At 35.7% G+C, this 12,439-nt stretch overlaps 1 protein-coding gene across 6 annotated transcripts in view; it reads left to right on the top strand.

The window, feature by feature from the left end:
* The first annotated feature begins 4,381 nt into the window (after window positions 1-4,381).
* LOC106101320 overlaps window positions 4,382-12,439 on the top strand; it is a 96,580-nt gene continuing 88,522 nt past the window's right edge. For all 6 annotated transcript variants that reach the window (XM_013280522.1, XM_013280510.1, XM_013280535.1 and 3 more), the window contains exon 1: window positions 4,382-4,546. The gene's annotated coding sequence lies outside the window, so the exon portion shown is untranslated. The remainder of the gene's footprint in view (window positions 4,547-12,439) is intronic.

Here is a 12,439-nt window from a genome sequence, read left to right as displayed (position 1 = left end):
GACTACTTAATATTTTTGATACATAGTTAAAAATAACAAACTTATGAACCCGTCAACTAGTTCGATGGCAGCTATTAACAAAACTTCACCCTTCTGATAAAGTGAAAAATGACAAGTTAAAACATCTAGGTAAAGTTTAGTTTTAACTAAGGATGTGATCTTATGTCGTGAAAATTAATACCGCATTGTGTATTATTTTGCTTATTCAGGTAATGAGCAATATTATTTTCTTACAAAATGTTGGGGAAAATCCCTCTTAAGAATGGGATTCGCTAGTCGATTTTCATGTTGCTTAGCTCCCTTAAGACAACATATTTTCCTTGAATCGAGTTAACGACGGATAAGAGGGTGGAAATCGCCACATCTGTGAGGGATTGAGACCTCAACCCTCAGCCCGCACCCTGGGGCCTACAGAGCCTACCTTAACAAATTTACCCTTAACATATAAACTTGAATTTATTATTTTTATACATACAAAACATTTATTCATTAAATTAAGAAAACAACAAAGAGCACTCGTTTCATTTTTGACCGACTTCCCAAAAGAAGGAGGTACTCAATTCGTTTGTATGTTTTTTTTCTTAAGTATTGGAAATTGCTTTAATGTGCAAAGTACCGAAAACGATTTAAGTTTTTTGAATATACTGGATTCTTACTACTCACTAAAAAGAAGCGGAATAACAGACAATAATTTCACAGCATTGCTGTGAAAATCATACATATACTGATAAATACACAAAAGTTTTCGACAAAACAGAAATTTTATACTTCATTTAAAAGAAACCTTTCAAAGCGAGCGTTTAAGATGACTAGAAGAATAATAGCACTCATGCCTCAAAACTCCTGTTTCAATGTTCTGATATTACAATAAGTCTAAAAGCGAGCGCGGCGAGCGCCAAAACTCGCACTTTTAAAAATAAAAATCCAGGCAAAAAGTCGCTCGACACGCGTAAAAGTAAAGAGGAAGCGGGGAAAAAATCAATGCTGCGTTTTATGTTCTGTGCGTGTGACAGATCGGTCGCCATGGCGACGACGGCGGGGGACGCAGCGGATAATGCAGAAAGGTCCTAAGTCGCTCCTGGCGAAGTCAAAATGGCGCGTACGCTTATTGCACAGGGTCCGCGCTCGTGGTGCGAACAAATTTACGCTTTTATTGGTCCGGTGAGTTCGTCGTGCGTCGTAGGAAAGAGACGGCCTGAGGGCGAGGGAGCCAGTAATCGATATTACGCACTTTTGTAGCAATGAAATTGGCGCGGCGCGATGCAAGAGCGCGGTTTGCACGCGTTGCAACCTTTTTAATTTTTGATTCGGTCCCGTTCCACGTTCGCACTTCGGAATGCTCGGCCGGTGTTTGAAAAGGGATATGATGGAGCATAACTAAGTTTTTTATTGAGCTTGAACGAGTTTCAACGTCGGTTGTGTAATTACGCACCAGAAATGTGGCCTCAATGATGCTTCTTATTAGAGGCATCATTCAGACTAATTAAAAAGAAATTTCATACACGACATAAATTTGTTAAATTAAAAATGTAGACTTGTTAATTTTTTTTAACTCTGAATATAGAAATAGTAATTACCACCATGATATTATCGCCACTTAAACTAAAAACCTAGAATTTACTGAAACTACTTAACTCATATAAAAACTTTATAAAAGATTCTAAATCGAAAGATCAAGCGTTCGGATTTCCCTTATTCGTTTAAGTCTCAGATTTTTGGCACCTCAACTAAAATTACTTTTAGAATTAACTGACGCTTTTTATATTATTTTATTAATTCGTATTCATCCTATGTAAATTGTAATACCTATCTTTCTTACAGATACATAAAAGTGTCCATATATGGTCTAGATTTAAATCGCCCGAAAAGTAATACAGAATTCGCTACTACGTTACACTCATCGTACATAACCGATCTCTAATAGAAATGTTAAACAAAAATCCAACAAAAACTAGTCATCATTTATGAGTAAGCGGACAGATAGAAGTAGTAGTAATAAAGAGAAATAAACATATTATTGTGAGTGAAATTTCGTGAAAATTGTATGACTCATCATAGACGGGGCAGCAGAACTGGCAATCGATTTAGTGGGCCCGCCGCCAGCGAATATTACATCCCAAAGAATCTTCAGACGAGTCGCGGTTAGTTCACAAACTAGCCGTTTGAATACTGATAGACTAATCCTTACTAATACTATAAAAGTTAAATAGATATACTGAACGAATCTTGATGAAATTTGGCATAATTGTAGATGATAGTTTACAAGAGAACATAGGCTACTTACTTTTGTTTTTATTTCTTCACGAATAGAGTCGCGGGCAAAACGTTACAAAAGCTATTTTGAAAAAAAAAAGGTTTTTAAAACCATCTTATTTCTCGAAAGTTGACATGAATGGTTATTTGTTACTACGTATATAAAGAACTCAATGGATTTGAAATTCAACGTAGATTTAGAACATAATCTGAAAGAACTTATAGAATACTAAATAATTTTTCGCAGGCTATAGAACCTCTGTAGAAGTGCCCTGAGTTGGTCGAACTTATTCGATTTTGAAATTTCTAATACAAAATAATGTTTAGTATTTATTTATTAAGAATTCGTAGGGATGGATGCAAGTGGTCGAATGCAGCCTGCTCCCTCGGGTGTCGTGAAAGTACACTGACTTGCATAACTTGTGATGAATGATCTTTGCTTTTCTGTAATATTATTTTGGGTTATAAGGTTGCTTTAACTCAATAATAAAAAATGCGAAATGCAATTGCAACTATTATTAGTTTATTTTGAGCCTGGCATGAAAATATTCGTAAAATTCATCTTCAATTATACGAGCTTTCTTGTTGTACTTTACGCCCGACAGGAGCGCTACAAAATCGAATACCTTCGATTATTTTCCATGACATTACGAATATATTCTTGCAAATTATTGTTCTAGGTCCCCTTGTTTTAACGTAAGATCCATCTTGTACTTCAACTTAGCAACTGGTTGGAAACCGTAGGAAGTAATAATGTGTTTTTTAGATTGCCTTTAACAATTACTTTCTTTGAAAATTTTAAATGACTTAAATTATCCTGAATAGTTTAGTGTAATTAACATACAACTATGTATAGGATAAAGGTGTATTTGTAACAAATGAGTGGTGTTAAGTGTAAATATTAGTATATTTATCTGAATGAGACGTGGTCAGGGGTCGCACACGTCACAGGGGTTCAGAGGGGGTCTATCCAGAGATATTTAGGTGAACGCATGCACTGGGGTTCAAACCCTCTGTGCACCTTACATCCTGGTCCCGAAACAATCGGAACAGCAACCTGTCGCGAACCGACAACCACTGGGGAAGTTCTGCACCCTCCTCGCGAAATGACTAAATAATTCCATTATTGACAACGTATTGCCAATGAAGAGTTACAACGCAGGTGGTTATTGTTACCTTTACCTCATTTAAAATGAATATAACGGGAATTATTCACTACACTCGTGTATTTGAGAGCTAATCTGTAGTTCAGATCATTTGCGACAACGATCTAAGTATGCTATAAAAATTTAATGTAACTTAAAACTTCTCTACTACTACTATCATCTAATGAAGACTACATCTACTGAAAATTAAAATCTTCAAATAACACATATTTTCCCCCTTTGGTTTTAAACAAAAAAATGCTATAATCGCTCAGTTCAATGCAGATAGTAATGCCGACTGAACAACAAGCATAGCATCGATCCACGGCATCGTAAGCTCCGAAGTAAACAGATCGAAGCATCAGCGAACAGCGAATGTTCCGAATCCCGCCAAATGCACCGACAGCTGTGCGTAGCGCGTAGCGCGTAGCCGCCGCGCTGTAGAGGCGGCGCCACCGTCCCTATTATTATTATTTGTAAACAAGCGTGTGCGGGCGCGGGGCGTCACGTGACCGCGCGCCATTGGCGGCCGCGGCAGCTGTGCGCTTCGCCTTGCCTTGCCTTGCCCCTACTGCTGCGCTTTTAGCATATACCACACGTTATAACACTCTTATTTTACTTTAAAAAAATTAAATCACAATTTAAAATATTGGTAATTAAATTTATAAGAATTTGATGTTATCTATCTGTAATTTAAATGACGATTTCTAATTTTTCTCGTCTTATACTACTATAAATTACACCTTTAATCTATTCAAGTAATGTTTATTTGAAAGAAGAGAAAATTTGGAGAATGAAATGATATATTTTGAATGGAAAGTAAAATATCGGCGAGTTATCGCGGTGTAATTGAGAGCCGTTACAGTGAGCGACGAACGGCGAGTGTGTGCCGCTGCCGGCTGCCGCACCGTGCCGTGCCGTGCCGCGGTGCCGCGCCGTGCTGCCGTGCCGTGCCGCCGCCGCGCGCCAGTCTGCCGCCGACCGCCGCCGCGAGTGTACGCGTGTCGTTCGCACCGACGACACGCACTGACGCGATCGCGAACTTCTAATCCCTTTTTGTTTATTTTTCGCGCGCGTCCTTCTTGTGTTTCCGAGGCAGCGAGACGGAGAAAAAAAGGAGGCGCGGATGGATCGAGCGACCAGAGAAGGTATCGGCCGCCTCAACGCAGAAAGTTTTGTGCGAGCTTTTTAAGTTGTGCAAGTGTAGTTTGAGTTGTAGTGGTAGTTTCTGGATGTTTTTTTTTTGTGGTTTTGTTAGAGGCACGCCGGCAGTAGAGCGTGAAGCGAGGTCCGGTGTTCGTTTGCGTGCTTCCGTCGGAGCTTTCGCTGTGGAGCTTTCGCGAATCGATTCCCGTTTTGTAACGAGAATTGTAGAGAATTGTAGTCGCGTGTGTTGCAGAGTTGTTTGTATTACCGCGAATCTAGAGTGCTTTTATTGTTATCGGTATAAATATATTTTACGGATTTGTTTGAGAGCTTTTTAGTGTTTTAACATAGTTTAGTTGCGGGAAGTTTTAGTTGTATGTGTCCGCGTTGTTTGATGATCGGCCGTGTAGTTTGGATAAAATCTTTGTATTGGAATGTAAATATTTAGCGGAATGCATGCCTGTGGGAATAAGGGCCAGTATGAATGGACCGAGTCTCGATGACGCATCGAACCGTCGCTATCGTTACTGCGCATGATGTCACGCAATTTAGCCCTTAATTGCGCACAGCGAAATTAACTTAAAAGAGTCCATTTTAATGACATATAATAAGAGCGCGTTTATGTGAACGCACCTCGGCATGTACTATACATATACACGTATTAACGGCAGCGTCGTCTCGTCTGGAGACATTAAGTCGCGGGTTCGAATACTTGAAGTTGTTTTGGCGTCGACAAATAATGCGCAGAAGTGCATTCGAGCACGACAACGCATGAAACAGTTTATGACTACAAGGATATGCCTAATTTATTACTTTTATAGTATGAACAATTCTAATCAATTTAATAAGTTATATTCCAACATTAGGCATACATCTTTCATAAAGGCCTGTTGGAAGTACAACTTTATATTAAGAAATTTTATATTAAGAAATTAAAAAAAATGGTTAAAAACAGAATTTTATTTGGTTGAAACATTTGAAAATGAAACTTGTAGTAACCAGTAGTATCTCAAAAAGAATTCAATAACGCGATCTTTGTCCAGACGAATGAAATCCTCGGGACAAAAATGTGGAGTGTTTTATCAAAACGTTAGAGCGGCAGAGTTATTTAGCTATACAAATTCTTGTTGGGCTTGTTTGAAGTTGGCGGGTCTGTGATGTTTAATTTACTTACACTATGCTCGCGTATACCTTTATTAGTTTTTACGGAGTGATTCACTGCTTTCAGAGCTTTTAAAAGCTAAGTAAAACTTTTAATAATACTCATAGAAAATTGATTTTGTTTTCTTAAGCGTGTGTACTTTAGACTTTGCAATATAATGAATACTATTTTCTATACTCTAAAGGCACTATTATTTTATAACATAATATTATAAAATAATATATTATTATAGATTAATACAAAATCTTCTAGATTATTAGTTACTAGCTGTTGCTCGCGACTTCGGCCGCTTTATATTTTAAAAAAACAGCCTATGTTACTCACTAATAACGTAGCTTTGTAAAGGTTAAAGAATTTTTGAAATCGGCCCCAGTATTAGATTTATTTCAATACACACAAAAGTACATTAATACAAATATTTCCTCTTTTTAATTAATATTAATTTTCATCTGTACATTAGTACAGATGAAAATATAACATAAACAAAAGACGACCATCAATCGAACGACCAAAAGAAGACAGTATTTAAGAACGATTTTTATGTTTTGTTATAACTACGTGTGTAAGTTGTTTTGGGTAGTTTGATACAAGCCAGTCGGCCGGCCACGGCTGTAGTGTGAGAACTCTTTAGCAGACGCAAGTCGGCTGCAGAATCCCGGACGGTCCCACGGAATAATCGGATAATACTCCTTCCTCCCGTGAATGCGATAATAGGGAGTCAAGTTCAGTGAGGCCAATGAAAACAAATAAACAAATTGGCCAATTTCGCTCGAGCTAACTGTAGCTATAACCAGAGCGGCGCACTGGATTGTGCAATGGACTTGCTTCCTTTTTAAATTGACTCACTAGTTATAGTTTCCTATGAATTACTAGTACTTTTCATTTTAACTATAAAATAACGTATCCTAGTTACACATTAAAGTAATATATTTCAATTTATAATTGAATTGCAAAAAAATATGTTCATTTTACAATTTAAAAATGTAGTTTTATACTTGTATATATTGTTTAAATTTTCAAAGTTTTAACACATTCTTTTAATTGAGATATTTTTCATCGAAAATGCATTTAGGAATTTATTATTATTTATAATATTGAAGTCTTCACATAATACGTATATACTCATTCACAGTAAAATATTATTAAATCTTACTTTCTACATAGAATATGACATACATCTTTTTGCAATAGACATTAAAAGCTGGATGTATTCCAAAATAGCTGTTTTAAAGTCTTCGGTTAGTTTTGCACTTAAGATATAAACAACTCATATTTCAAGCTTATCGTTATGTTAACCTTAAATTGACTTTATCCAATCCATATTTTAATTAAATAAATGTGAGTAATATTTATTTTACCAAGTTACTTATTTAATTTACTGGAATAGTACAGGGATATGTATAACCTACGTTAAAGGATAAAGAATAAATACGACAAAAATATTTAAAAATCGTCTGCCATCTAATACACAAGTGTAAGCAAACATTCAAAACTTTAATAAAGTATAGAAAGTGAAAGTACTTGGGCAAAAATCTTTCCTAAGGGCTGTAATATCTTAAGTTGAATTATACTCGCCTAATCCCCTTCTTATTGCTCCTGAACAAACTGAAAAGACGCCACCAGTTTTCATAACGGGCCCAAACACTTTCTCTATCGTCTAGGATCAGCCAAAGTTTGGAGCCTTGTAGTGAGATATTTTATTCGCAGACGCGACGGTGAACGAACGACTGTATATAGATATTTTGTTTGGTATCGGAATTTCTGAAACCACGCACATTGGTCCGCTGTTCAAATGATTGCACTAATTGAACACATTTTTAGACTATGTTTAAAATTATAACTGATAAATCTAAAGCAAGAAATCATACTTCGTACTAATATTATAAATGCGAAAGTTAAGATGGATGTTTGTTAGAGTTTGTAGTCTAAAAGGTTGAACGGATTTCGATGAAATTTGGTATAGATGTAAAGGATAGTCTGGAAGAACATTACTATTTTTTGTTTTGTAATTCATTTATACGGAGCATACGGAGCCGCGGGCGAAAGCTAGTTAAATTTAAACTTCACTTTCTGGAGATTGGCACATTATTTGCCGCATAGAAATCATAAAAATACGTTTTTTATTTATACTTGTATAGTACAAGGCCTTTATATTGTATTTTTGATATTTTGTTTATAACAATATCTTAAGCAATGTCTTTAACTCTAAAGAAAATTAAAAGGGAGTCCGAGTCTATGGTAGTAATTTTCAAAAATTAAATAGGAAATAGATCTCAAAAATGTATTTTCAATAGGAGTCGGTTGATATTAGTATGGAGCCTGATTTAGGGCTTTACTTAGTACTTACTCTCATTGTGAGGGAATTTTTGCATAATTTATGTTTAAAATTTAAAATTAAAAGTTGAATCCGTCAACATTTACTAGTATAAACTGAATTTAAAAAAGGAAACAATAGTAAATCAAACAATCATACGGTGCATGTGTGACTTCCTTCAGACAATTCCATATTAAACGCGCGCGATGAAAAAATGCCCAATTTCCTATGTCGCATCCGATAGGAGAAAGACGTGTGCGACAAAAAATCTTTACAAAACTGTATCTAGCAACATTATTCTTGCGTTTGAAATTGTACAACGTGTTACAATAAACACCTTATTGTGTTGTGTGAAGGACGAAATTTGTGATAACACTTACTTAATAGAAAGCAGTGTTGTTTGTGAAGGTACTAAAGCATCAGAAAAAGTAGTAGTGTGGGAAAGATTGTTGTAAAAAACGCCACATCTGCGGTCCTATTCAACTGGATTCGAGTGCTTGAATGGGATGGGACGGTAACTCTATATCGGGAGATTCTTTCCTCGCCTTATCATTGTAATGCGCCTTAATCGCGGTATTGCCTTTGTCTTCGCCTTTTACATTTTAAATTCGTGACGTCAAATTAATTTGATCACTCAACTGAATTTTTCTGGTATGTTGGCATTATTTTGTTGTTCCATATTCAAAACTTTTGTTTTCGAATTTGATTTTTAAAAAAAGATGTAATGTTTTCTATACTAATATTGTAGAGAGAAAGGAATTGTATTTTTGGATTTTAGTATGCATTGAAAAAACTCAAAAACTACTCGGTCTATTCCAATAGACATAGGCTATGTTTCTATTATTTATTTAATTTCACGCAAACGAAGTCGAGAGCAACAGCTCAGTCGTTTATAACGCTGATTTATATAGACTTTTTATGACATGTACCAAATTACTCGTACGTAGAATTGTGTATGTAACAAACAACTAGGATTGAACCCGGTGCGGCGGTCGCGGTGGTCAGCTCGAACCCGGTGCGGCGGTCGCGGCGGTCGGCAATCAAATTGATGCACGCATCCTGTGCGCGCTGTCATTACACGCTGATGACGCTATGTAGGTCTGTGTGCTGTGAGAAACAATGATTTGTAATCCACTTCGGTTGTCCTCAACGTACCAATCGTTTATAGGTTATGTTCGAATGTTTTAGAATTACAGGATCGGTTACAATTTCCTAAGAATACTCATGTATCTTTACGATCATGTAAAAAGTTAAGGTAGCAAAAATGTGTTAATTCTTCATATATAATTTTTGGTGTTTGCCAACAAAATGCCATTCAATTTTACTTTTTATTTGAATACAGTTAGAGTTAATAAAGGCATTGTAATTTAATATACTCCAAATTAGATTCAAATCTGTTAAAGTAACCGCATTTTGTTTGCATATTAAACATTGAAAGAAAAAAGTAAGTTAGTAAAAAAATAGTCGATAACGAAGTAAATGTCTGTTAAAATTCTTTACTTTACGAGACGAGTTAAAGGTTCCCAGGACAGCACAATACTTCAAAATATTTTAAATACAAAACCCTACTTTGCTCGTTTGAGCTAGAAATTCCTGGACGTTATTATGTTTTAATATCAATGTGATTTTTAAATAATGATTTAAAATGACATGAGCTCATATTTTTTTGTTAATGAAATTTACACGTCGAGAAATTGTTTACTAATGTTTAATATCAGACTAAAAACTTATATGTTCCAATCTGTGTTAGTATTTATATTGAATAGTTTTTAAATAAGCGTCTTTTATTCTTTTAGTTTTGACTTTAAAAAAAGTAAAGATGAATCATTAAGAAAAATTTGACGAAGTAAATACAAGAGAAATTCACAAATGTACTTTACAAAGACCTTCAATGGGCGCGCGTTCAGACGAAAATATTTATAAACGTAATGACAACGAATGGCTAATTTTACAACCGTCTTAATGCGCGTGTTCCGTTCAGAATTTGCATTTTACTGTAAACAGATACTGATGAGGTACATATTAATGATCATAGCAATTTAAGTGGACAAAGACTTTTGGGATGTTCGGAGAAATTTTTTAATAAGTTGAATTTGATTTAAGTCAATAATTTCTTGCTCTAAATATTTAGAAAACCATATCTACTGGTTAGTCTTCTAGCGAATTAATTAATATCTGAATTAAGCTTCTGTGTAAATTTTAACGTAGTTTTATTTATTTACTAGCTTTCGCTCGCGACTCCGTCCGCGCGGAATTGAAAAAACAAATGCAAGTAGCCTATGTGTTCTTCCAGACTATTCTCTACATCTATGTCAAATTTCATCGTAATCCGTTTAGCTGTTTAGGCTACAAACGCTAACAAACATCCATCCGTCCATCCATCTAAACCTTCGCATTTATAATATTAGCGAGATTTACTTATTGCATTTTTGTTATGTTTAATTTTTTAATTGTTAACTGTTGGATATGTTGTCTGTAGTAAGTAGACTGTTCGTAAGTAACCTACGTATTGCTTCCTTCCGAGTTCATTTAAAACCGTAGATGGAGATTTTAACTTTTTTAATAGCTTACACTTCTACGTTAAATTGTAGTATTTAATACACGATTACATCAATAAATACACGTGTATTCCTTATCTGTGATTATCAGCAAATGATCACAGTGACAGAGATATCTGTTTCCGGCGCAGGTATTATGCGCAGGCGCCGCCGGATGTGATACTTTGTGTAGCACAGCTGTAGTGGCAAGAAAAAAAACTCGATCAAATAGTCAGTCGGTTGAACTCTTTCGTTGCCATGTAAAAAATATATTCCAGGAAATACCATGCGCTACTTTTACTTCCCATTATGTCATGTTTTATTAAATTTTAAAAATATGCTTCGCTCAGGTGGAGTCGCGGTCAAGCGCTGGTGTTTATTTATGTTAAAAAAATGTATAAGAGCTTTATTTGTTTGCTGTCTTTGTCAGTGAATATAATTTCTTTTATTCTTTACGTTTGAAGGCAGTATATCATTTGGTTTTGGTTGATTTATCTTTAAAACTGAACATACATACTGAACGCAATTCGTAAACAAATGTTTTTAAAGCTTACGGCTACACAACTTAAACTGAAAACAGTGCGATATTCAAGTTCAGCTTTTATAAGTTTCAAGGATTCCCGAGCGTCAACTAAACATTCCCGCTGCAACGCTGCGCCGCACAAAAAAGCGACAACATCCGTCTCTAAAAATAAGCCGTAGAATTGAAGCAAGCCGCTTCAAGCGCAGCGCTTTCGCTGCAGCGGTTGTACGGTTGCCCTTGACAACCGAGACCCAGATAGTATCGCGTTGCTCGCACACAGCGCTGCAAACAGCACACATACGCGCAGACGAATCCTTGAGCCCGCGAGCACACGGACCGCCGAATGACGACGCGCACACACGCGTCATTTGGACTTGCGTGCCGTTCCGACTAGGCTGAGCAGAAATTAATGCAATAGTCGGGTTTTAACAACATTTTCGAAAAGTTCAACGTACCAACCAAATCAAAACAATATTGAGGTTTTAAAAAACTTAACATTGATTAAAAATTTGAAGTCATAGAAAAATAATAACAAAACGAAAACATTCCGTTGTTACAAGTTTAAGATATTGTTATAGACAGGATCTGTGTCCTTAAATTTGATAGTAAGGTTTGGTCACCAGAGTACCAGTGAGCTTTTTAATCTTTTTTTTTCGGGGAACGCTCTTTGTGCGCATTTACAAAGAGTTTCGCCCGGTGATTACTAGTCGGAACGTTTTGATCGCACTTTTGTGAAGCGTTCACTATGACGTAACAGGCAATGCTTAATACATGCGCATAAAGTATTTTAATATATTTACTAGCCCATTACATCGTATTTTCCAAAAAAAATGTCAAAAAAAATAGTAACACATGTATGCTTACGGAACTTTGTTTATATAAATGTGTTGATTAGTGTCAAATCTCTAAAAAAAAATTGGCTACGAAATATCTTCTTTTCAAGTCGATTAAAAATCGCGTACATTAAAAATACGCGCGAAATAGTTTTGAATTGAAACATCACGAAAATAGTTTCCCTTAAAATAGAGACTCCGAAATAGAGCGTAGCGTTACTATGAACGTACCCTTTCTATAAATAGTTTGTTTACAAGCTTATATACAGCGCCACGTGACGCCGAACTGTTTCCGAGGCCATCGCCGTCGCCACATTACCGCCCAAAACAAATATTGTTTACAATCCATATACGGTAATAAGTTTACAAAATTTGTGTAAAAAATATTGTAAATCTAAATTTAAAAAGTTAACTATTCCGACTGCAACATTATTGGCTAGGTTCATTTTGATGTGTTCCAACAAAGTATTGCATTATCTAATTTATTTTTGTACAAAAAGAGTGTAGGCAAGTGAGGCGAATCCCA

Source organism: Papilio polytes, unplaced genomic scaffold (genome assembly GCF_000836215.1).
Source record: "Papilio polytes unplaced genomic scaffold, Ppol_1.0 DF824303.1, whole genome shotgun sequence".
Taxonomy (NCBI): Eukaryota; Metazoa; Arthropoda; class Insecta; order Lepidoptera; family Papilionidae; genus Papilio; species Papilio polytes.
The sequence above is the reverse complement of the archived record's forward strand: the minus strand, read 5'-3'. Positions and strand labels throughout refer to the sequence as shown.